Source organism: Corvus cornix, chromosome Z, assembly GCF_000738735.6.
Source record: "Corvus cornix cornix isolate S_Up_H32 chromosome Z, ASM73873v5, whole genome shotgun sequence".
NCBI classification, from domain to species: Eukaryota; Metazoa; Chordata; class Aves; order Passeriformes; family Corvidae; genus Corvus; species Corvus cornix.
In genome coordinates, this window is record NC_046357.1 from 61,128,299 (window position 1) to 61,154,671 (window position 26,373).

General features: G+C 35.1%; 1 protein-coding gene across 45 annotated transcripts in view; it reads left to right on the plus strand.

The window, feature by feature from the left end:
* Positions 1-26,373, plus strand: part of PTPRD (protein tyrosine phosphatase receptor type D) — a 1,187,151-nt gene that overhangs the window by 382,430 nt on the left and 778,348 nt on the right. For all 45 annotated transcript variants that reach the window (XM_039567532.1, XM_010392896.4, XM_039567544.1 and 42 more), the window contains one exon: positions 7,368-7,411. The gene's annotated coding sequence lies outside the window, so the exon portion shown is untranslated. The remainder of the gene's footprint in view (positions 1-7,367; positions 7,412-26,373) is intronic.

Below are 26,373 nucleotides of genomic sequence, written 5' to 3' on the forward strand. Positions count from 1 at the left end.
AAAGAAGGGGCAGAGGAGACAAGGATGAAAGTGAGGCTTTCAGTGATGGGGATTTTTTTTGACAGAAAAAAGTCATGCCTACAAGGACATGCCTAGCATGAATGTTTGATTTAGATGAAGTATCTCTATTTGTGCATGGCATATCTCCTACATATACAGAAAATGGTAAAACTGAAAGGAAGATTGGAGTGTTTACACATTCCTTTTGTTGTTTGGTTGGTTGGTTTGGTTTGGTTTGCTTGGCTTGGTTTTGGATTTTTTTGTAATTTTATGTTGCTTAACAGGAGAGCTGAGGGGAGACAACCCAGTGTGCCATGACCTTCCTAGAAAGAGTGTCCTGCAAGGAACAGCTCTTCCAGGAGCGGTGGCCGGCTTCCCTGGGCAACAAGTGATTTCAGCAAGTGTAGTGATTTCTCAGCTACAAGTGATTCCAGCTCTTGTGATTCAGCTCTTTGTGAAATCACCCAAGGTGAACTTGGGAATAGAGAGACAGGAGCCTTGTATAGCAGTTCCACAGAGGTGGCTTTTATTGACCAGCAACCTCTGTGAAGGGAAGGCCAGGGACAAAAGCTCTCTACCAAGGGGCAGAAACAGGGGCTTGTATGGGAAAGGCAGGGGGTAGGAACCAACTAGCCAGCTAGGTACTGGGTGATACCATATAGAAACAAGGCATGCTGGGGGTGGTTCACTTTCTCGCCATGACCCAGAGGAGGGCTGCTTATCTCTGGGGAAGGTCGTCTTGCCGTCAGGCCTCTCCTCCAAGGGAGTGCAGAGGGCTCCCATGCCAAGAGCTCCCAGCCCTCCACAATTTTAGCACTAATTAGCAACCTTCCTTAGGTAGGATTAACTATTTATTTGGGACAGCTTTCACAAAAATCTAAAAGTGATATAGACAAGCTGATAATGATGGAGATATTGCTCCTAGTCCTATGCTAGAAGTCAGTAGTGCAGCTCTTGGAGATATTATGATCTGAGATCCAGACTTAAAAATAGAGGCATTTAAAAGCTCTGAAGTGATGAGTGATGCTGGGAAAGTGGCTGAGTTACTGTAGCAGAAGTTAGAAATGAGTTTACCATGGCGAAAGTCAGAGGACAAATCACATAGCTTGAATTTGTTTATTGGATGAACAGTGCTGTCTGAGCATGCTGCAGATATGTTTTTGAGACTACACAGAAGGTTTACATAAGGAAAAGCATAAAATAAGTGTAATAGAGAGAAAAAATTATAAAGCAGATGCATAAATATTGGTAAGATATCTGTAGAAATATTCCTCCTAGATTCTTCTATGTTACGTGTCTTGCACAGAAAACATATTCTCTGGTAAAAATTAAGCAGAAATCAAAGACTAATATTATCTTTCCATCCATGCAATAATATAGTGATGTGATATGTTGATGTCAAGGTTGTAGTCTGATAATATGGTACAATTGCAGCTACAATTGGGCTGGTTTTGAACTGTGATGAGCACAGGGTTGATAACATAAAGATGTTTTTGTTGTTTGCTGAGCAGGACTTGCACAGAGTCAAGATATTTTCTGCTTCTTGTACTGCCACACTGGAGAGGAGACCGGGGGTACTTGACAGGTTGGGAGGAGACACAGCTGGGACAGGTGACCCCCATTGACCAAAGGGATATTCCAGACCATGTGGCATCATGTCACTATATAAAGTGCAGGGAAGAAGGAGGGAGAGTGGGACATTTGGAATGACGCTATTTGTCTTTCCAAGTAACCACTACACATGATGGACTCTGTTCCCCTGGAGATGACTGAACACCTGCCTGCCCATAGGTAGCAGTAAATTAATTCCTGGGTTTGATTTGCTTGTGTGCGCAGCATTTCCTTTCCCTGCTTAACTACCTTTTACGCTTCTGGTCCTCTCCATGATCCCATTGGTGGGGGAATGAGCAAGTGGCTGCGTGGGGCTTAGCAGTTGATTAGGGTTAAACCATGACAGTTCTTTTTTGGCACCCAAAGTGAGGGTCAAAGGGTTTGAGATATTGATGGATCTGATTGGAATGTACTAGATTGAATTGATATCTGTTAGTGCTATTTAGCTAAGTAAGACATTAGCTAATTAAGACATTATTATAACTACTATTTTCAGCAGTAACAGAGCCCTGCCGTGATTTTAAAAGAATAACGTTAAGATGCATTTTTACAAAGTGTGATGTGATATGTAAACAGTGAAGAGTTATTGCTTTTATTAAGTCATTATCAGTACAATGATTAAGACTAATTCTGTATCACATGTATAAGAGCAGAATGGGAGTCATGTATAGCATAAGCATGCAGATTCACTGTTGCTTAAACTTTCTGCTTCCTTATGGTTAAAGAACTCTTCACAAACTTAAACAAAAGTACATATCCTCAGTCATTTGGGCCCAAACTCTATGCTCCAAGGGACTTACTCACCTCTGTACTATCGCATTGGAGGAACACATGTCCAAACTTACGCTGAAAAAACAAAACATGACTAAATTACTAGAAATTTCTACAAGTGAAGCTGTTGAATAAAAATGTTTATAATTGTCTATGGGCCTGAAAACAATGTAAAAATTTTTGTCTTGCTGAGGTAGAAGCCAAGGAATTAAAGGACTCCTTGGAGTTAAGGTTAAGACTCTTAGACAACAAAGATACTGTATGCAACTTATGTTGCTTGTTTATTTTATACTAACAGTCATACAAATCTTGTATAAATGGAGTTCATGGATATGTTTTTGTGCATATACACTTAAGCCAGGGTATTCCTGAAACTTCCCATCGGTTTCATCTTTTAGAACAGGTAGCATTTTATCCAGGTTTCTTATTCTGTTATTTTGATTGAATGTTAAATATTTGTGTTATATAATAGGTAGTTGAGCAGGAAGAGAGAGTGTGCTGCTTCTGTGCTTGCAAAGATTAATATTTTAAAATTATCATTTAGGTAGCAGTAACACATGAAGAGGATTTTGGAGATTAATTTGCTGTGACTGTTAGTGATTCATTTCAGTCCTAATTCTATATACAGCTAGCCAATATTCAGGAACTAAAATTCTATTCTTCTTTGTCCTAAGTTATATAGGAAAAGTCACTCACACAGATCTGAAATTAGCTGTGATACAATGAAAATATCTGGATGCTGTCCCAAGACTGCATTTTGAATTTATTTTCCTCTTTTTTATCTTTGTTGTGAATTACTAATGTGTTTATGGACCCACGTCTTGGAGAATGCTTTTCTATTTATTTCCACTATGTAGGTGTTTATAAGCTGTACATTTTATCTGTTGATACCACTTACTTTTTCCCTTATAGCAGGACCTTATTACAAAATAACTGTACAGTTTACTTTCCCCATTCTGAACCCTCTTGCTTTTCCAATGTGTCTATTTACCTATAATTGACAAGCTGCTGCAAGCAATTAGGTATTCCCTCGTTAGCTGGCCTTTGCAGAGAAGATTCTTGAAGGAAATCAACAAAATTAACTACCACATATTTCTTAGCTTGAAATTCCCAATAAACCAATATAAAGCAAATATTCATATATTAAAGATTAAATACTTCAAGTCTTTTGACACTAATTGAGTGTGTTTTCAAGAGAGGTTTAATTTTGATAGGTTTTTTTCTTTCCATTTTATGTCTGTTTGTCTCAAATAGTAAATATTTCATACTATTGAGTAACACTTTAGAGTTGGCACAACAGTCAGAGCCAGATTAAAGGCCTCCAGCTGCAACTTTAATAAAAAATACCATTCCATAAATAAAGTTAATTTTTACACAGTGGTTTTATATCCATAGAAGTAATATTCACACATACATCATCATACTTGCAATATCAGATACCCTAAGTCTCCCATCAGTCCTGGTCCCAAAACAATCAAATGCTATTGATCAAGATGCCTCCATAATAATCTCAGAATAGCTGTTGATGTCATTAGCATCTGTCTAGGCATTCCATCACCTGTTAAATTTTGAACTCTGAGATAAGACTTGCAGACTGAACTTTTGAAGGAATAAGCATTGGAAAAACACCTGAACAGCTATCCTACAGGTCCTTTTAGTAAATGCATTGATGAGATTTAGATGACTAAGTGTTTTGGCAAATCTACACCTATCTTCAACATACTGAAATGCCTTTCACAAGTCTTACAGCTTAGGCATTTTTAGTAACACAATCAAGAAAATACATAAAACAAATCTAGCAATAATTTCTCAAGTGCGGCAAAATACTGTCCACAAGAGGTTTTTTTTTTCCTTTTCTATATGAAATACATCATGGACATACAGTGAGAAAGCAGCGAGCCTTGGAATTCAGTGGACAAAAAATGTGCTATTCAATGAAAATATTTTTCTTACCAAAAATACTGATCAACCAAAATACTGACGGTTCTTTAAAGAACAAAACTACTATGCCCTTCTGGGTTTTTTTTTTGTTTTAGACAACATGAAAAGAGAAGGAGAATAAAGTAGCTCATTTACAGTCTAATGCTTTATCAGGTGAAGTCAGTAGTAAAATTCTCTTCTGTTGAGGTATTAAGAAGGTGGACACCCCAATATAGTCTTCATTCAGAGTTTATCATTGTAACATATAAACTTCAGTGACCTTGGTTTTGATTGATACTAATGTAAATAAGGTAAGAAGGCATTAATTCACAGTGGCCAAATATCACTGTCCGAGAAACCTATTTGTGCTCTTAACTGATCAATAAAAGCTCGAAACACATCTTTGATGTCTCTTTAGATTCAGTGCATAGCTTTTTTTTTTTTACAGTTCCTGTCAGTCTTAACTCTAACTCTTTATTTTTTGTGTTTTTGTGAGCATTAGTCTTTCAAGTAAAACATAAATCAGCTTCAGTTCTAGGGAAACTGACACTTGTGGGGTAGAAGGTTGAACTCTTACCAGAAGCCAATGACTAAGTTATCTGTTGCCCAGTACCACTGATTTTAAGTGATAAAGGAACACAAGAGAAAAATTGGTGTTTTGAGGAGTGAATTAAGAAGGGTGGCAGAGGGGAGTACCTATTTCACAAGGAAAATATTACTTACTAGCAAAACAGACTTCACCTTGGTGATGTGCCATAACAGGATGTGACTGGTTTGACTCTATTAAGAATAATTATTTGGTGTTGTTGCATATTTATTAGCCTGAGAAAGACATCCTGAAGTTATGAATTTGCCATGTGAAGGAAACTCTTGCTGGTTACATATGTGTGGGTTTTTAAAGATGTTATGAATTGCACACTTTCAAATAGACCTACTTTTTTCACTGATGTTTAACTTAAAAGAAATGCATTTCTGAATCTAAAGAATTCAGTAACCTTTCCTTTCACTTCAAAGATATGCTCTCCCTCTAAAGAAAATTAAAGAATTCTTCCAGAATATGATGCACTCCTTCTCATGTCCTCCATAAAGATATTATCACTAAACCCAGCTTAAAACATTTCAACAAATCTGATGAGTGATGAGATCAGTCACTGCTCTTAAAGGTGAGCTGTGGAAGGCATTTACAGTGGTTAGATTATTCCATTAGTTTCAAAAGGAGTAAATTAATAATTTACATTAAGGTCACTGCTAATTACATTAACCTTGCAAAGTTTAAAAGTGTGAATAACGCACCAGGGTGTAATTCAGCTTCTGAAACAAGCAAATTCAAAGCCTAACTAAAGTGAACAGAAGCTAAAATAATTTTGTGCACTCAGATGCTTAGATCTGGTCATTTTTTCTTTGGCTTGTTTGCTTTCTTGCATGCTTTTGTTGTTTTGTTTCGACTTTTTTTTGGCAGGGGAACTACATGTATAGAGCAGTAATATGCTGTATAGTCAGTCATGTAAGGAACTCACTATATGCCATTTCTGATATAAATCGTGTAATTTTTATGTTTATCTGATTTCTGCTCAGGTATCCATATTCCCAAAATTATATTTTAAAAGTTTTGATCCCAGATCAGTTTCAAGTATTCTTTATTTATACAGTCAAATTGCTTAAGAATAGTTTCTTCCTCTGTCTCCATGAACTAGTATGTTCTTCCTGGAAGCGCTCAATCTCCTCCTGTTTGGACAGTTAAGATTCATCACTTCTAATTATTGCAGGGCTAAAACCAGGATATGGTAAATTTCAGCCTTCTAATTATATCTGTTGTTATTCTTAAACCTTACAGCCCTTCACACTTGTAACCACCATAAGTTTTTCTGAACAGGAGTGTTTTGAATACTTACGTGGAACATTGCCTATATACTTTTAATACTAGGGGTGCATATACTAGGGGTACATACTGACAGAAGAATGTGTGGGAAAAAATGAGGAATAGGGCTTTTGAACATTTCCCTCTAATATCTTAAGATATGCACATTAGAAATGTTAGTGTAGGTATTACATGTAGTCAAATCCCTTGTGAACAAAATGTCAGTTCTCAAATCAATCTGATTAAGCTTTCATCCCTTATTATGAATATTTCAAAATTATGCAATGGCATATCAAAATTCTACAGATTAATATTTTGTTGCAACAATATCAAGGACTCAGATGGAGGAACACTAAAGTTAAAGTTCATAACCTACCCAGATTATTATTATCTAATTACTCTTCCCTGAGTCCCACTTTACCAAAAACAGATAATAAAAAAACCCCAAACCCTTAAACAATTTATAATATTTAGTAGAATGTTTTATGCAGGCTTGAAAACAGTGAATTTAAGTGTTTTGCATTTTAGAGTTTTTACTTGAGCTAATCTTTAAATGTCATTAAAATCTGCAAACTGATTCAAGCCTGAAAGTATGTTTCAAGAACTACAAAGGTATATATTTGGAAATGGCTAATCATAGTACAAATATTGAATTCTGCATAATTTTAGATTTCACTTATGAGATAATTTCAACATTCAATTATGAAAATTGCAATTAAAAATGCACTCTGATATGATCTAAAATGAAATTCTTTGCAGTAAGAGTGGTGAGGCTGGAACAGTTTGCCGAGAGGAGTTGTGGCTGCCCCATCCCTCAAAGAGTTCAAGGCCAAGTTGCTTAGGACTCTAGGAAACCTGGTCTGGTAGAAGATGTCCCTGCCCATGGTGGGGGAGTTGGAGCTAGAAGATGTTTAAGTTGACTTCCAACCCAAACTAATCTATGGTTCTATGGTAATGAGACCTGAAGGAAAATTCAGAAACATATTTAATAAGAAGAAAAATAGCACTGCGGGAGTTCTACTTTTTCATAGGAGTTCTGTATTTTCAGTTGCTAATTGTTCCTTTAAGGCATGTATGAGGCAAAATCATGATTCTTTCTGACTATTCCTATCACCAAACAAAAATATGTGTATTAAGAAAACCATGGTATTTGACAATGACTGTTACCACCAGTAATATCAAGTCTTTTTTTCTTAATCTTTTTTAGATCTCTATCCTGAGACAAAACAACAGGATGTGCCTTGGAGAAGAGTAAGTGAAAAAATTCTTTGTCCTTGGTATATTTTCATTATAACAACTGGTTACTGTATATGGAGTTTCAGTGAAAGAAATCTGTCACACATTATTTTTTAAAATACTAAGCCACTCCCACTGCACTGTTTGTGCAGATTTAAGTAAGTAACTTTTTCAGGAGCTTTTTTTCAGGGGTAACTTTTTATTGAGTACATTGAACTTAAGCATTAAGACTTAGTAAATTACTATCAAATATTTAAGCAGCAACAGAGATCTCTCCCAGATTATTTTGTTCCTTCAGATAACTTTCCTCTAGAGAAGACAACTGAAAGAAGATGAGTTATTCTTAAGAAAAAAAATTGTATGTGTTTGGCTACCTATTAATCACTGAGTTTCTCCTTTATCTATGGCTGAAATAGCTGTCTTCTTTGTAGTGCTTGGAAAAAGCACTTGTGAAAAAAAGTACATAGACTTAATATACAACTTGCATGTCTCTCTCTTGCATCGCATACTTAGTGAGCTTTAGAATGGAAACATTTTTCCTGTCCAATTTTTGTATTGTTTTGTTTTGTATAGTTTTGCTTTATCCCAATAACAGCAGGTTCAAATGCCAGAGACAAAATGGCATAACTTGAGCAGAAATGATCTGTATTGGTTAAATGCTTGATACTGAGGGAATGACTAACAGCAAAGTCTTTTTTAAGTCAAGAACCCATCATGCTGTTATTCAACAGCAAAATTAGTGCAATGTAAGTAATATGGATTACCAAGGGATATGATGCTACATTAAAATGCTGGCTGCTAATCCTTATTTCTATATGTTAAAGATACTATGAAGTCCGTTTGGAAAAAGTAAAGTTACTATGATCCTGCAGTTATAAAAGAGAAGATAAGCACACTTGGGATTTTGCCTTTGTTTTGGTGAGTTTAGGACTTGGATTTTAGAACAAAGACTAATACCATTCCCTAAAGAAACAGAAGTTCTCTAGACAGGAAAATGAGTCTTGTTTGACTGCACACACAAAAAAAGATGCAAGGGGGCAAAGGTATGAGCAATACTGAGAAAAGATCATCTGTGCTGGCTCCTGGGAGAATGTTTCATTTTTCCTTTCCCCAAATTTAAAAGCAATCTCCAAAGGCCACTGAAATCACTTGAGGTATATCTTCAATTCATTTCAATTGTCACAGTTCCATTCCATTCAGCACAGTGGTATTAATTTTCATCACCCCACTGCTTGAACATAAATCTTTATTACGTCAATTAATGAGTTTCATTTTTTCATTCCTTTAGTGTGTTTTGTGAGAATACACTGTAATTTCAGTCACATTTTCTGGCCACTCTAAGAGACATTTGGCGTATACCCCTCAATATTGTAGCTATGTGGCTTTCAGGCCTACTGAGATATTGGTATCTGACTCAATGAGTAAATGCCTTTTTGTTCTGGAGCTGTTCTTTAGTACTCAGTGTTGTATCCTGACAATACACCAAGATCACTAGATGGTCAGAAATAATGGTTTTAATGGGAGGAAGCAAGGCAAGAAGGGAAAATGCCGTTTTCTTACCTTACGGTTATTATGTTGCAAAAATGAAAACAGTCATAAACAAAGTCTGAGCCACACATTTAGAGGTCAAATGGAGAAGTGATATTTTCCTAAATTAAGATATTTTCAGACAGAAGACTCTGAATGCAGTTTACTTCATATGGTTGCGAGCAACACTAGCAATATACTCCTAGCAAACTAGGAGGAAAAAGGCATATTGAATAGGAAGATGTGAGTGTTATGCCCTAAAACCAATATTTTGATTCAAAATGCAGTAAAATATTTTGCCCATTCCAGATACAAACTGCAGCTGTGTTGACAGAATCATAGAATAGAATCATACAAACATTTATGTTGGAAAAGTCTCTTAAAATCATCAAGTCCATTAACCTAAGACTGCCAAGTCCACCACTAAACCATTTCCCTAAGCATCATGTTTACTGATATTACCAGATGAAAATAGATTCACTAACTTGCAGATTACTACTTCATGCCAGCAGAAGTGTCACTAGAATAAACGTGTTCAGGCAAAATTGAGATTACAGAATTAAAATAACATTACGTTAACAGGAGTTGCATGATAATTTTTTCACAATTGTAGCTCACCAGGTTAATCCTGGACTGCATTTAAATTCAAAGCACACTAACAAACTAAAAAATGTTTTTAATTAATTATGTAGAAATTCTTAAATATTTTTGAGGATAATTATAAAAAAACAGCTTTAGAATATCAGAAAACAGGATGATGAACTTCCTTTTAAAAACCAAGCCATATATTTTTCTGGAGAAATAAAAATGAGGGAAATTTATTTTTCAACTGATTCTTTTCTGTCCTGTCAAATGTCAAATGTTTAGCATTAGACTTTGAATATTTCTTAACCAGTCAGACTAATATGAAAGTCCCTTAAAAATTGACTAGCAGATAATGTGTATCTTTGAAAAATGTATAAATTATAGTGTCTGGAAACATGAATATTTTCATTTATAAAATTATTTTGTTTATTGTTTAAAATAAATTTTTCATAAATTTGTAGACACTGAACAAATTCTAATTGGTGGTCTGTTCTAAATCTTACCCCTTTATTATACTCATCAAATGTCTTTCTTATGATAAAATCAATCTAGATCTCTAAAAATATTAGTGATAAGAGATTCCTGGAAATGTAATTTGTGCACATAGACAGAAAATTCTCCCTCTCAACATTATTATTCTTTTGATATAATTGAATCATTGTCCAGAGTCAATTAAACATTTTTAAAAAGTTGGATTAAGAAATCTCTTCACCTGTTTCTTTTCTTCTGAATTGCCAGCAGAAGTGTTCAGCTGCAAGAGAGAATAATTACATTCTCTATTTGCAAGCAAAGGTCAAAGCTCTTAATGCAATTATTATTATGCAGTAATGTAGCTAAGAAAAAATAAATTTAAACAAATATATATATATTATCATTTGTAATGTAGGTAATCATTTGAAGATTACTGGTTTTATTCATGTCTTTATGACACACTGCCTGTTCCAAAGAAACATAAAAATGCAGGTGACTTTCAGATCGATACTTTTGAAAGGTCTTGTATGTTAAAGAAAACTTAAAATAAAGGAGCTACCCTCAGATGGTTTCTGTGTCATGTCTGGGAGAGGGATGTGGCAGCATTGTCTGGTTCTCAAGGCCAGCAGTCAAGTGCAAGTCTTGTCTACAGCTACTGTACCCCCAACACCTTTCTTTTTTTAATGTTCAGAATGTTTTTACTGAAATGTTTTCTGACAGTCCTAATGTTAGTTAGGGCCAAAACTCCAATGCTGTAAATTTTACACTGATGGAAATGTCTCTCTAAAGTTTGGATATGAGGAGGTCCAATGAAGAATTTAAATGCTTTTATCTGGATAAAAATCTTTCCCTCAGGTATTTGAAGGTCTGCACCTGAGTATCCATGTTCAAAGCAAAGTAAGAGGGAAATAATTAGTAATGTATTATAAAGAAAAGTAAGAAAATATAGTTTTTTGTCCAAGCAGTAGTGTTTCAAATCTGTAGTATGGTAACAACAGCAAGAAGGGAAAATGAGGTAAGTGTAGAAGTTCTATCTTAATGATGATGCTTGCATAAGCACCAGAGCATATATTTTAGTAGATCTCACAGAGCTAGCTATGATTATTTTAAGGTCTGTGCTGTTTTGCAGATTTTTATTAGATTTTTTTCTTATTATGGTATTCTTTTAAAAAAGAAGGAAACACTAGGAACAAAATACTTGAAATAATCATCAGATAAAATTAATTTTATACAGTTATCAGTAGGTAATTGTAGACACACAAAATGTGGTACTTTGCCTCTGCCAAAGAGACAAACATTTTGCACTATGCAATATAAATGGTATTATTTTCCTGTAGTGCAGAATCTTTCCTTCTCATTCTGTTACTGTGAATCAGACAGACAATTTTTTTTCTTTTCCAGCAACAGAGTTTCTATATGTTTACTCATGAATGACTTCTAAATGGATTGTTCTGCCAGTCTTGTATTACTAAGTAAGACTGTTTTCAAATACTCTACTCTGTGTGTGATTTGAAACTTGATCCTAAGGAAAAAGAGAGAGGCCACTAATCAAATATTTAAAAAAAAAAAAATCTGAAATAATCTTCTCTATTTTATAATCATAATGGCAGGAAGCTCAATATTTCTGCTCAAACAAAAAGGCTGGTATACATATTTACCAAAGGCCTTATGATGTTTGCAGTCGACTTTGCAGAAGATAACATTTATAAAACCTTTACAGTGTCTGGCAGGTGCCATGGATTCTCCTGGGGATTAGTTTCATTCAGATATTGTCTTTCATTTGAACTTCAAATATTTTTTCTGGTTTTTTTTTTAGAGACAGATTTTTAATAGGTTTTGGAAATTAAAACCTTTTTTATTTGTGTCACTCTAATACCTACTTTGAATTTGCTTATGGGAGTTAAATGCCAATAAAGCTAAAGAGTATTGCAATTTTTAAGAGGGAAAAAAAGACGAGGAGGTATAAATGTAGTTTGAATCACTGAAAGAACTAAAAGCATGAGCTGTGCCATGTTTTTTTTCTTTTTCTTTTTTCTTTTTTTTTCCCCCTGAATAAATAAAAGGCAGGTATTTTCCAGTATTTCTATTTTTCAATATCTAGTCCCACAGAGACCATATTATGCCACAAACACACGAAGTATTTTGTTTAGTAAGACCTGATCTTACCAAGAAAAATCAGTTAAGGATTTCATTTTGAAAGTGAAAATTAAAATATGAAGAAGAGACACTTAACTGATATTGTTTCTTTTTGAAGACCCACACATAGGTGAAAAATGTAGATCTTTGCTTTGTAGATTCTAGATTTTGGAAAAACACTGGGAATTTAGGAACTAAATCAAAATGGTGTTCAGAAAGAGGGTCATTAGACCCTCTACATGTAAGTTGTTATTCTTTAGATGTTGTTTGTATTTAAAGAATATTTTAAATTCAATAGTACACCTTAAGGTAAGGATAATGCAAAATTAAAATGGAAAAAAAACTTTAAAGTGTCAATACCAGAAATCAGGCTCTCAGAAGATATCTAGTATTTTGAGAACCAGCATTATATGTTATTTATTTTTGAACTCATAAGCACTCTTTTCTCTTAGTTTCTGAATGGGAAGATTTACAAGGATCTTCCTTCCACCCTCTCTGGTTTACCACAGGTCTCTTGGGGACTAAATGGAAAGGATGTCAGCAGAGAGTTCCACTTTTATTTTCCTGGAGTAGATAAGAATCTCCTCAGAACTTGTGCCCTCTGACAGCTGAATAGAAGTGTCCACCTTTTTGCTTATTTGTCATTCACTCTAGGAATCATTGGTAAATGAAACTCATGTCCTTTTAGCAAGGCTTTTATCTGTTTTCTGCTGAACCATAGACCTGCAGCTCAGTCCCACAAATTTCCACACTGCTAAAGTTTCGAATTAAATTCTTCTCAACCAGAAGCCCACTATGATGCTGTGCCTGGTGGATTCCTCTATGCTAGTCCAGCTTCCAGCTGTTCCTCCTTAGGGGCCTAAGAACACTTTTTTCAGTGATTATAAGCATGGTTGGAAAAGAAATTCTGTGGTACACTTACAAGAGTTATTTTTACAATTATTTCATCTGCAAATGAAGACATCTACAGAAGAGCTATCCTCTCAGGGAGTTATGCTTTGAGAGGAATGAGGGGAAAGTGAAAATTCCAAACTGAAAACCAAAAACTTGTTTTGATTTACAGGTAGAAACTGATTTTATTTTTAAAAAATAGTGAATTATTAATATAAATGCATTTTTTGCCTCTCAGGAAATGCTTTGTTTTTGTTTTAAATTTCTATTCAACTTGTATGAAGCAGGGTTTATAATTCTAACTACATAAGCAGAATCATGCATCATGACTTTCCTGGATTTTAAAGGGTTATGCTAATACCCACCTTACCCAAAAGAACTTTTGGTTTGTTATATTGTTAAAATATTAGATTTTTTACCATTATAAAGGACAAGGTGGAGATCTTAAAATGTAAAAAGGAGAGAAATACTGAACTATGGCCAAAAGTAAGGTAATTATTTCAAGATGTTCTCTGTCATAAACAATAACATCTTTATTTAGGGAATAAACTGCTAGTGTTCTAGATCCTATAGGAATCTGGAAAAGTGGTAACTCCTAATTTAGGTTTCTCATTATATGAAACAGAATTTTAAGGACTAGTTTAAGTCAGCAGTCTAGAGCGGCTGGAAAACAAATTTGGTGCAGGTAGCTTTGTTTGCAAACTGCTGAGTGAGCTGCAGGTTTGGCCCTAGGGGCTGGGAGCCCCAGGCAAGAGGATGTGAACCGCTGACCCTTTGCACAAAAAGGTGTGAGGGGAATTCTGGCACCAGCCAGGTGACTGGACACTCAGAGACATGGCAGGGGCTGAAGTAACTGGACACTCAGATGGAAGAGCAACAACTTCACTGCACAGACTGAGGGTGTAAAAGTCCAGGGTTTTATTTTCTTGGAGTCCCTCCCAGGAGGCAGCCAGCTCAAACTGCTATTTTATTATTGCACCATAATTAAATTATTTTAAGGATCTGTATATCTGAGACTCTGCTATGGGAAACCTGGGGTTGAGTTTATGCAGAAACCTGGTCTGACTGTGCTAGGTGTGGGGTGTAGCTGTGAAGGAGCATCATCCCAGTTCAGGTGGTGTGAGAGACTGCCAGAGCAGTTCCTGAATTGCTGGACAGGGAAGTTTCCTTAACATGGCAACCCCTCATCTGCCTTTCCCTCTCTCTTGGGATGACTTTATGATGTTGTATCCCATATCGCTGTTCTATGCCCAGAAATTAATTTTTTTGACTTTTCTGTGCCTTTAAACTGAGCCTGAGAGGGGAGGAGAGGAAAAAAACCCAGAGAACTTTCAAAGCAGTGTTTCAAGGACACACAGATATACACACAGACTCCTCTTGCTTCTAACAGCAGCAGCGGGAGAGGGAGGAAGTATCTGGCTTTTTTTTTTTTTCCAGCCAGCTTTCGGCCAGTTTTTTAGCTCCTTTTCCTCCAGAGAGTTGAACTTTGTTTTCCTGGGACTTCAATTTTTCCCTTCTTCTCTGCTGGACGGTTTCAACCTCAGAATATATCAGGAGGAATTTCCACCGAGGCCTTGTCCCTGGAGGTGGGCCCACCACCCCGTCCCAGCTCCAAGGAGGGGGAGAGAGAGATCTACAGAAGGGCTCTGAAATTTTCCCAGGTTTCTCCAGCAGAGCGAGAGGTTTTATTATTATTTAGCATTATTATCCTTTTCCTTTGTATTTGTTAAATAAATAGTTTTTATTTCTTTCACTTTCCTTCGAGGAAATTTTTTTTTCCTGAACCTGGTGGGGGAGGGCTGGCTGTAACCTGCCTTCTCTCAGAGGATATATTTCCAAATTTGTCCAAACCAGCACACCCTCCATAGTACAAAAGCACACATGAAATGGAGGTTATTACCATGTTGGTTTGGTCCTTTTATAGTCTACAGAAACGTAGCAGATTTTGAAGAAAAAAATACAGAAGAAAGTTTTTGTGCTTAGGAGCTCACTACAAAATACAGAAATAAGAGACAATGTAATGGAATGTGAACATTCATACCTTGCAGAAATAGCTAATGAAATTGAAGATTCGGTGGGATTTTTTATTTTTTTTTACTTCAGAGCGTTCTCCTGTTTCTGGCACAAATTTAAAATGAAAGTTCCTCCTAGATATTATCTTCTCCTTTGAGCTATTCAACAATGGACAGTAGTGACTGAGTAGAAGAGAATCTACAGTTTATTTTCTATGTTATATAATGTTACATTGCTAAGGGTGTTCAAAGAGAATGGTGGTATGTAACATACAGCAGAATATATACTCTTTCTGTTCATTTTCCTACATGCAGTAATATTTGTGTTAACTGCTCATTTTGTGCATGAAACTTTTTCAGATGCATTTTAAGAGTAACTTTACAAAATCTGGAGGATTTCTCTTATCCATAATACCAGAAATATTTTCAAAGCATGCTGTGTAGTTAAGCATGGTCTACCCTGATGAAAAACATCAAACCATGTTTTTCCAGGTGTTTCTCCAAGCCTTTTAGAATATTTCCGAGCCTTCCTTACAACTAATTGTTCACCGATTGGTCTGGAGTTTCCTGGTTTTTATCTTATTCCCTTTTTGTCCCTTGTTAATAATAGCTCTGTTCTAGAAAATCTCCTCCTTTTCAGATGTTTCTGCTAAAAGTAATGGTGGAATTCAGGTGTAGAAACTTGATATAAAGCAAAATTCAGAGACAAAAAAAAATATTTAGTAAGATATTTTGTCCTCTTAATTCAGTCTGTAAATTAGGGGAGGTTTTGCAGTATTGGCTGCAGATTTATCTAGAGTTACAGCAACCTTTTTAACAGGACTTCTGATCTAGCACTTTGTGTTTGTGTGAAGGATTGTGCATGAAATTTAAGTTTAAAAAAATAATTTTAGAGGTCTAAGTGAACATGAAAAAATGAAAGTGGGAAATGGACTTGGTTGATTATATTATTCACTTAATTAATAGCTGCATTAATTTCTGAACCACAATCTTTTTCTTTTCTTTAAATTAGATCTATTTCAAAGTAAAATTTAAAGAAATATAAAGTAGAGAAATTTCTTTAATAAGTGGACAAAAGTAAAGTATACCTTCTAAGTTTTCTTTACAGCCACATGCAGTCAGATACGGAAAAGGCTTGCTAAATGACACTCTTCAGCATTATTCAATGCATACTAGTCCCTGCATTACCATGAGTAATAACATTACTAAGCAGTAAAAGATTAATGGATTTCTTTAAAATAACTTTACTTCTAAACAATCTCTGACTTGCTACTGACTTTTTTTGAAAACTGTTCATAGTTCAGCTAAACTATACCTCATGTTGTACCTTTTATCACTGTATTTTAATTTCCTGTTTTGATCAGACTTCAAGATGTCTCATATCCTTCTGTTTTGGATGTCCTTTTTGAAAAACTTTACCATAGTAAGAGAAGGCTAAAGTTTTCATTTCAACTCTTCGAATAAATCCTAACACAAAGTTATTCAGAAATTTTTTCACTCTGTATAATGAAAGACAAAATCTACATCCTATGATTCAGGCCTGCCAAACTGATTGTGATGGGACTTCAGTTGGTGTAAGAGGTTTTCCCACTTGAATGTTTGTGGAGAATAAAGGTGTTACATGGAAATCAGTTATTAGCAGAACACTGGGAGATAAATTTAAATTTTAGTACTTTACAGTTTTTAAAAATTTGTCATTGTTTTTTGATAATCAGTTGATGTCACTTTAGCTTTTTGCCATTAACTGAGGAAAGAGAATTAAAACAGGGTTTAAAAATCTTCTATGAGGAAAGGGAAAGGACAGATAAGAAAAGTAAACATTCTTGCATGGACCATTTACTATAAGTGGTGTGAAGTTGTTTTGAATTACGGAAGGCTGAATCTGTTGCAGGGTACTGAACATGAAAATTCCCTTAATGACTCAAATGCCCAAGAGCTACAACATTAGATTTCTCAAAGCAGTGAAGGAAATCTTGTGGTTGATATAATATGACGTATTTCTTCAAACAGCGCAATATAAAGAATTTTCAGAGGAGAATAATTAACAAAATATGTGAATAACTCTGGGAAAAAATGAAAAGTATTAGAAGTAACATTATACTACAATGGGACTTTGCCCTCATTAGATAATAATCTAGTGATAAAATACAGAAAAAAGGAATGTCAGGGACAATATAACACACTGGGAACCTTTGACAAAAAAACCATGATCATTGCATTAAATGTAGACTACTAGGAATAGGTATCAAGATATTAATTTTTCATTGTTTCTTATGCCAGTGGAAAGCACCATATTTATCTAAGCCCATGCAGCTAGGGGGAAAAAACGCAAATTCAACTAAATATTATTTAAGAAATAATGCACAGCTTTTGTATTTTCACAATATGATGTTTTGCTTTATGAATTTGTTTCCCAGGAAATAAATTACAGATTTTATGTTTTTATGTTTGCACCATTTATACCACAAAGTTTAAGGTTTGAAAAAACCCTTTACTTTTATTGAAATAAACAATTAATCATTTTTTGTGCTTGCACAAGACTGTGAGAAGTTATTAAAGCCTTTGTTTTACATAAAAGATAAAATCATGAGCAGACGAGCCAAATTTTTTTTTGATTACCTAGAATGGAAAGTATGCTCTGGATGCAAATATTACCTTAACAGGTACATATTTGACATGCTGATACAAAATATTCTCTCTAATATTATTTTAAGATTTCTGATATGTCAGTTTCATCATATGTACTGTTTTGTCACTATGTTGCTGTACCACTTTGTCTTCTTTCTTAAATTATACATAGTGAAAGCCTTAAAAATCAGAATCAGTTGTTGTCCCAGGAAATACATAGTACATTAAAAATGTTGTAGGGATTTCAAAATATTGTCAGAAGTTTGGATGCCACCCCATACTAAATACTTTTTAAACTTAATTTCTCTTAGGTTGCATAGTTTCTAAATCTTTTATTTTCTGTGAGGCGAATTATTTTACTTTTTTCACCTTAGATTTTTATGTTGGGTTTGAAAGAAGAAATCAAACCTCTTTAGACGGTCTTTAAGATCCCTTCCAGTACAAACCAGTCTATGATTCTGTGGTTCTCTGGCATTTGTTACTGGTTTACACTGATACGGGTCAAGCTATTTTAGTTTGGAGGTATCCAGTCTAAGTCTAAATGCCTTGTTTAGGGTAACAGAAGAAGATGGAAATTGAGGGAGGCATGAACTTCCTATGGACTTCCTTTCCAAACATATTTTCAAGGTTCACCTTGATCTGGATAATTTCATTATTTTTCATTGTTTTCTTTGATATGAGCAAAGCTTTGCTCTTCCACTTAAAAGAAAACAATAATAATAAAAAAGTCTCTTGTAATTGCTTTTCAGTTGCATTACAAGTCATAATATTTTTTAGTGATCATAAGTTATTGGGCCAGCTTGAGTACATGCATCTTTTTGGTCAGGTTATTTAGTTTTGAAGATGTAAATCCTAGGATTTTTTCTAGAATGGCTACTTAAAATGAATAGATAGATAATTCAGTCCCTAAGAAATAGTATTGCTGACAAAGAAGCAGACAGGAGCCCTCTTTCTGCATCAGTCAAAGTTTGAAGATCTACTTCAAAGGCACTGTAATACCAGAGCACCTTGTTTCAATAAATGGATGTAGCCACTCACAAGGTAAGAGTGAACATAACTCTGATCAACTTTGTCATTGTCCTTTAGAGTGTTCCACAATTTTACAACACTCCTGGAAGAAAGCCATAAATGGTCAATTGCCCATTTTCATATCAAAGCAATACCTTACTTCCTGCTTGATGTTGTTCAAGAGCAATAAACTCCAAAGATCTGTTCTACTCAGATTATGTTCTATCATTTTTGCGTGTAAATATTTGCACTGGCGTGAAGGCAATCCTTCAGAGTAAAAGGTACAAACTCGTTTACCAAAGGAAGAAGGAGGAAATTTTCACTGAATAAATAAATTGTTAGCTAAGAGATTAAGATTAGATTTCAAAAGGTCAGATGAAATAATGTTTTTACAGTTTATGCAGGCTGGAAGACTTACTAGGATTATCTCTTGCATGAGATAAAATTTAATACTCCTTGAGAACTCACTGAAAACAGCTCCACAGCAATGCCTTCAGACTCACCTAAGTGTAAAAGGGTGCACAGGAACATCAGTATCATATCTACTAGTTTGGGACAAATATTTTGGGAGAGAAAAAGTGATTATCACCTTTTTTCACTGGTGTTAGCCTGAAGACTATACTCACACTCTTCAAAATAATGAAGAGGCCATTTTTGGAAGCTGAAGACTCCCAGAATTATTTTGGTCTTGGCCACACTGGTCTACTTTTATTGTCCTCATGTTTATTTCTGCTTTTTTTTTATATCTCTTAATGCTATTGACAGGGCAGTCATTATTGGTTCTGGTTAGACTTTAAGTATCTCGTTTGTTCTTACATGTTAAGTATGGGTGATGGAAAAACAATATGCACAATCTCAGAAATACTTACATTAATCACTGATATTGATGTGTTGTGCTGTGCAGCATGTAAATAGTTTTGACATGTCTTTAGTTACTATCACAAGGGACTGATATATCCTTTATTTATCCCCCAGTCCAACTGATATTATCACATAAATTTGCCCTTGCATATGGAGGCATTACTGTGGTTAGCTGTGGGGCAAAAACATGACAAAATCCTGATAATTCTAATTGTTTATCATGCATTAAAACACTTATTTCCTACATCACAGAGAGAGATTGACCGGCTGGTGATGCTGTGACTGATCCACCCTGGGATATCGTTGGTCCTCGTGGCTGCCAGGGCACAATTTACCACTTGTTAGGCTTTTCAGCATACTCTTCTCTCTTGGATTAGGGTGTTACATGGTGATATTCTGTATTAGGAATGATAAGAAAAAAATGGGACTATAATAACAGTAAATTTAAAAAATATATTCTATACTATGTTCCACTTTCATCTCACCAGCAGCTCCTGTGATTCAGCTTTGAAGACTGAGTTGTTTATCAGTCTGTAATGAGATGTCATTAGAACAGGAGCAACACCCTTTTTTCCATTTATTTGCTTTAAATGTTTATTTTATTTTATTAACTTAAATTTTTTTAAAAATGGAAGTAATTTTGTGAAATGTTAAAAAACAAGAACTTAAAACCCACTCTAAACCAAGCCCACGAAAACCCCCAAAACTACAAAGTAGTTGAGTTGACACAACTGAGGTGATCATAATCACCTGGAATGGACAGTAGTTGAAAAAAAGTTGCTAAAAATAAAAATGAGTCATTGCCTTCTTGGATTGGATCTACTTCCAGTTAGAAGTTACCAGTTGAACAGGTATGGTCTAACACTACTTTGTTTACAGACACTCTTACAGAAGGTATCTAAGAAAGCTGTTTCAAAAAAACAAAACCAAGAACAAGAAAATCCAAAAGAAAATAATATATTTAAAATAATTGTCCATATTCTTGCTAAAAGAGATGGTGGTCCTCTTAACTGTGTTGTTAACTTCCTATAACCCAACGAATACTTCAGCAACTGAAAGCTAGCTCTCCTGGAACTCTTATCCCAAAAAAAAATCAAAAATATTTACCTTTGTATGTATGTGATTCTAAGTAAGCACTAATCACAGAAGCAAGGAGTAGAACTTTAAAAGTCAATACCAAAATTCAAAGTAAAAATTCTGAAGATTATCAGCTTCAGCTTTATGATTTCTCCTCCATTATAGCCCATCTTATCCAGAAATATAAGCCCCATTTTATACACACCAAATACTCATAGAAGTTTCTGCTTCTAGCTAGCTGGAGCCTCAAAAAATTCAACACTGACAGGTTTGGGGACTTTGAGATTTTGTTTGGATTAAGGAGTTTGTTTAGTCAGAAAATCATTAAGATAAGTACTAAAAATGGAATATTGAAATAAACTGAGATAAAGAAAAGAAGAAAAAAAAGGACAGAGATAAAAAAAGGCCAAAACAACCAAGACAGCCCTCAAGAAACAGCAAGAGTTCTTTGGATTTTTTAATTTCCATCTCTCTGATCTCTGTTTATAATGGATGATTCGGGAATGAACATCAGAGCTTATCATATCAGTCAATATATATGGTCCTCTTTGGGTTTATCCCCGTTTTTGTGCTGGGATAAGCAGTCCTAAGAATTGAAAGTTCTAATGCTGTTGTGTTACTGAAAAGTGGCTCAACTGCTGGGCCTCTGGTGCAGACTTTATTTCATTATGCCTGTAAGATTCCTGAATGGGCGACTGTAGTTAGCCTTTTACACATCCTGCACAGTCTACACAAAATTGTAAAGACCCATGAAGGCCTCAGCTGTAATGTGACTTGCACAGCACTCCAGCAGGTCTGGATCAGTGTGTGAGTATTTGCAAATGGTGAACAGCTCTACAGCAAGATACCTGTTGTTCACAATTCCAGACATATTTCAGGTGTAATACCAGTATCTGTTTCCGGTCACGGGATAGAGACCAACAAGTCAACAATTCTGCCCTGAAGGAAACTGCGAACTTTCAGCATGGGCTTTCACTTTTACCATGTGTCTTTTCTGTCACTTAACTCTGCCTTTTCTTTTAACTCCTGTATCCTCTCCTCACTTCTTTCCTGAAGAAGCCATTCAGCTAAGAATCTCAAAACAGTTGTTATTCAAATCTTAGGAAGTCTTCTGGTTCTGCCAAGAATGTGTAGAGAATAACTGTTCTGGTTAGTGGAAGCTCTGACAGCAGGAATGTCCCATTCCTTCTGAGTAGGATCATGGCTCTAAACCTGTTTTCCCAATGGTTCAACAATATTTTTGTCAACACAGAAGATGGGGGACATTAATCATGTCATGGAGGCAGGAATAATTATCTTGGGTAGACATGAAAAGAAATTTCTTGAATCAGTTTTGCTACCAGAGGAAGTGCTGGGGTAACTACACCCTGACATATCTTATACAGGACATGTCTTAGTGCAGTCTATTACAATGAGTCATAACTAATCCAGACACAAAACGCCTAATTCTGTTCAAGCTAATGACTGAAGATAGTACGATTTTTTTGGAGCTAGTGAAAATGTCAAGCATATATAAATTAAATGCAGGTGAAACATATCACTGTACTTGGGGTCATTCAAAGGTTATACTAACTTTATTGTTTCATCATTCTCAAGATCTTAATCAGAGCCAACAGAAGCTTGTGGCTTCACATACTCCCTCTCTTTAGAACTTCAGTGTCTACCACCTGCTGAATTTGTGCTTCAAATCTTTCTGAAATTTCACATCACAGAAATGTGGAATATTCTTCCTTTGTTCTATTTTTAAAAGAAATGTAGATCTATAATCCACTACTTAATTACATACTGAGTACCTCAGTCCTACCGTTTGAATAAAAAGTGCTTTTAGATCTTCAGTAAAAGGAAATAGAATTTATGTTGTATTTTGACCTCCATTTCACACATCCATATTTGCAGATATAGCATGAGAGAGGATTTGAGACTTAGCTCTTCTGTCACAACAGGATTACAGTTATGTTGCTGTACTGCCAATTCTTGACTCCTGGTGCTTAAAGTTCAGAAAAGCAGCTCTCAAATTTGTACTGTGATGAAAGAGTCAATGTTTATTTCTGATTTTGTGCATTGGTGGGCTCTAAGCTGACAAACAGAGATAAAGATTCTGAAGTCCAGAACTGCCCAGATACAAAAGTTAGCTTCATCAAATATGAATATAACACTCCAAGGGACACCTTCACATAGCATAAGGCAGCTTAAGGACCTGAAGCATTGCCTAGTTGTGGCATTTCTACGTATTATCATGTAAAATTTCACTAGAAGAACAACATACCTAAATGGAAGGGTAACATTTCTGATATTTTACCCAGCTTGAATTTATTTTTTGTATTCATATATGGTACTATAAAGTTTTCTATGTCTCTTTTGTGTGCGCTGTATTTTCTAGGTTAAATATAGCAAAATTCCATTGATTACAGCAAGTAGGAAATTACCAAATATGAGGTTTGGGATTTTTGATAGGTTTCACTGAATTTGTCTTATGTGGAATTTGGATTATAGCATCTGTTTCTAGTACAACGAAGCTATCCTTTTGTCTCAGAATATATTTTCAAATTCCAGTTAATTAATTTTCATACCTTTCTGTTCCTTATCACTATCTAACTTTTACACAAGGCTTAAAATTAATATGTTTGTGGAAGATATTAATTTCATAGAAGTGCACAGACTGAAAGGAGTACTGAAATTCAGAATGAATGAGATTTTTTCTTTATAAAGCTGCAGTTTGTGAAGCTTTCCATGACAACTGAGTATCCATCTACAGGAACAACTCAAATCCAGACCAAACAAACCCAAACCTTTTACTCTTCAGCAAATGGGTGCTCTTGTCATTGGGGTTTTTTTAGGTTTTTGTATCCTGGAATATACATTCTCTTCTCTGGGAGTGGTATAGATGACAATATCAAGCAGTTGATGTGTTGTCATCTCTTTCATATAAATGAAATATCTGGTAATCCAAAAGAAAAGGTTCATCATTGTAACAGTAATTGTTTCCATCCACTGCAAGGCACAGTCTTGTTCTCCTAATCATCTGCTAAATTTTCAGTTGCTTGGAAAACCAAAAGATTTTTGAATAATTGTATCTACATTCTATCCAAATAAAGGGAAACTTTGCTGCTATACCTAACTATCTGTCAAGAACTGTACACTCCTGTAGTGTCCCCCATTCCTCCTTCAACTAACAACATTGGTCAATATATACATGTATACGCAAGCTATTTATATTTTTTATATAAGTAAGTATATATACATGTAGAAGTCTAAATATTATGTTATACACACATAATGCTCATAATCAGCAAACTAGCAATATACTTATATGTAACAATCATACGTATAGGCATAATCATACATCTGGATACATATAAAATCAGCAAAATAACAATGCATTTAGTTATGCCAAACACAGATTTTACTAGTGCATCCTAAATGCTATTATGCTCTGTATAAATCCTATAAATAATATACTTGAAAATTTTAATTTTTTTTATCTTGTGTATGATATACTGTTAGAACAGAATATCCACATCAAGCCTTACCAGTGGAAGTGGAGTGCAGCCTTCGGAAAATAAAATCTTGGAAATTTTTTTAGACTTGCATTTTAAGACTTGCCTCCCATATAGTATGAATCTCAGACTGATTGACTTATAGATCTAACTCTTTGCGTATAAATTATGCTTGGAGGTTCTTTCTTTCTTTACTAGAGGTGCTGGCTGCACTTCTGCCTTTTTAAAATGCTGCAAAGTATCAAATTGCTTTTTACTAAGCACATAAATTTTCTGTAGTTAAGAGATATATTTTTTCTTTTTTTACTTACATAGAAGCAACTAGAAACAGATTGAAGAAAAGGATACTGAAATCTCAAGTCATCAGAAATTTGTGCGTAAAGAAGACCTTACATAGTAAAAAAAAAATTCTTAACAGACCACATGCATTTCCTTCTTGAACAATTCAATATACATGGAATGATGGGGTCATGGGTATTGTCTGCCGGTACCTCAGAGTTTCAGAGAGCAGAGTTTAACCTGTTTAGGATACTGCTGACAGAATCCTTTGGTATGCAGTCCTGAGTCCAGGAAGGCTGGACATTTTTCAAGAAACAATTCCTGAAGATGCAGGAGAAGGCCAGCCCCATGTGCCAAAAGATGAGTTAGCTGGGAGGAAGACCAGCCTGGCTCTAACAGAGAGCTTTGCCTGGAACTCAGGGGAAAAAAGGAGAGTGTATGACCTTTGGAAGAAGCAGCAGGTAGCTCAGGTGGACTATAGGAATGTCATGAGATTATGCAAGGAACAAATTAGAAGTGCTGAAGTCCAAGCAGAACTTTGTGTGGCTACTGTAGTGAAAGATAATAAAACTTGTTTCTATAAATACATTAGCAAAAAATTGAGGGCCGAGGAGATTCGCCATCCATTATTTGATGTGGGGGGAAACATATTTACAAAGGATGTGGAAAAGACTGAGGTACTTAATGCCTTTTTTGCCCCAGTCTTTAATAGTCAGACAAGTTGTGCTGGGGGTATCCAGCACCCTGAGCTGTAAGACAGGGATAATTGGCAGGATGAAGCCCCAATAATCCTTGATGAAATGGTCAGCAGCCTGCTACACCACACAGACACACACAGGTCAATATGTCTGGGTGGGATTCACCTAAGTATATTGAAAGAGCTGACAGAAGTGTTCATTGAGCAATTTTCAGTAATTTATTTTCTATACAAGCAGACTGATGCTACTATAACATTATGACTTAGGATTAGTTTCCAATATTTTAGGCATCTGTATCAATAGGTTTTCCTCTACAATGTACTTGTTAGGAATTAGGAAGCTCAGGAGTAGTCCATTTCTACATGTGTCACACATAAACTCTTGAGTAGAAGTGAATGGCATTGTAAAATTTTCATGTTGGTGCATGGTGACTAGAGATCTTATTTGTCTCCAAGTAAAAAATTTCTGAAGCCAATTTGCTGACAAGGCCAGCTTTCAGTATTGTTATAATGAAAAAGCTAGCAAGGGAAGAGTGTTGAGTCACTTCCTTAAATACTAATTCAAGTTATTTCTGTTCAGGGAAAATATTGAGTATTCTGATATTGTAAGGAGTGGCAACAAGAATAAAAACAACCCCATCAGCAACAGCAATAAAAGAGCTATATCTCTAAATTATTGCTGCAAATCCAAACCAACAATCATTCTGTGAATTTTGGTTGTAGTTTACAGGGAAAAAAAGTAACAAACAAAAAAACAAAAAACCCAAACCAAAGCAAACAAACAAAAACAAACAAACAAAAAAACCACCACCACAACAAAAATACTGTCTCACATATCCAAAAGAGAAACATAGGCATGGATTCATTACTCTATAGTTATTTTGGGTATTTCATTCCTAGCTCCCATTTTTTTGACAGCTGCTGAAAAGCCATGTATTGATTCCTTTTATTCTTATAATATTTGGTCAGATTGCTTCTTCTAATTTATTAAAATATCCTTTCCAGATGCTTTAGATGCTTTAGAGACAATGCAACTACTGTTTAAAGTATGGACAAACAGTTGACAATGATACATAGGTCTTTTCAGCTATGTTTTTGTACAGTAATTCATTTTAAGGAATTTAATGACCATGTTATTTTGGTTTATGCTGGTGATATTTGTTTAGTGTATACATGAAACTGAAGTATTTGACTTCTTGTGATAATAAGTACCTAGACTAAAAGAATTCCATAATTTGGGCTTCTGGATGTTGGCAATACTTTGAGTTCTGAGACTGTTAGCAACAGACACTGCCCTCACACCTTCTG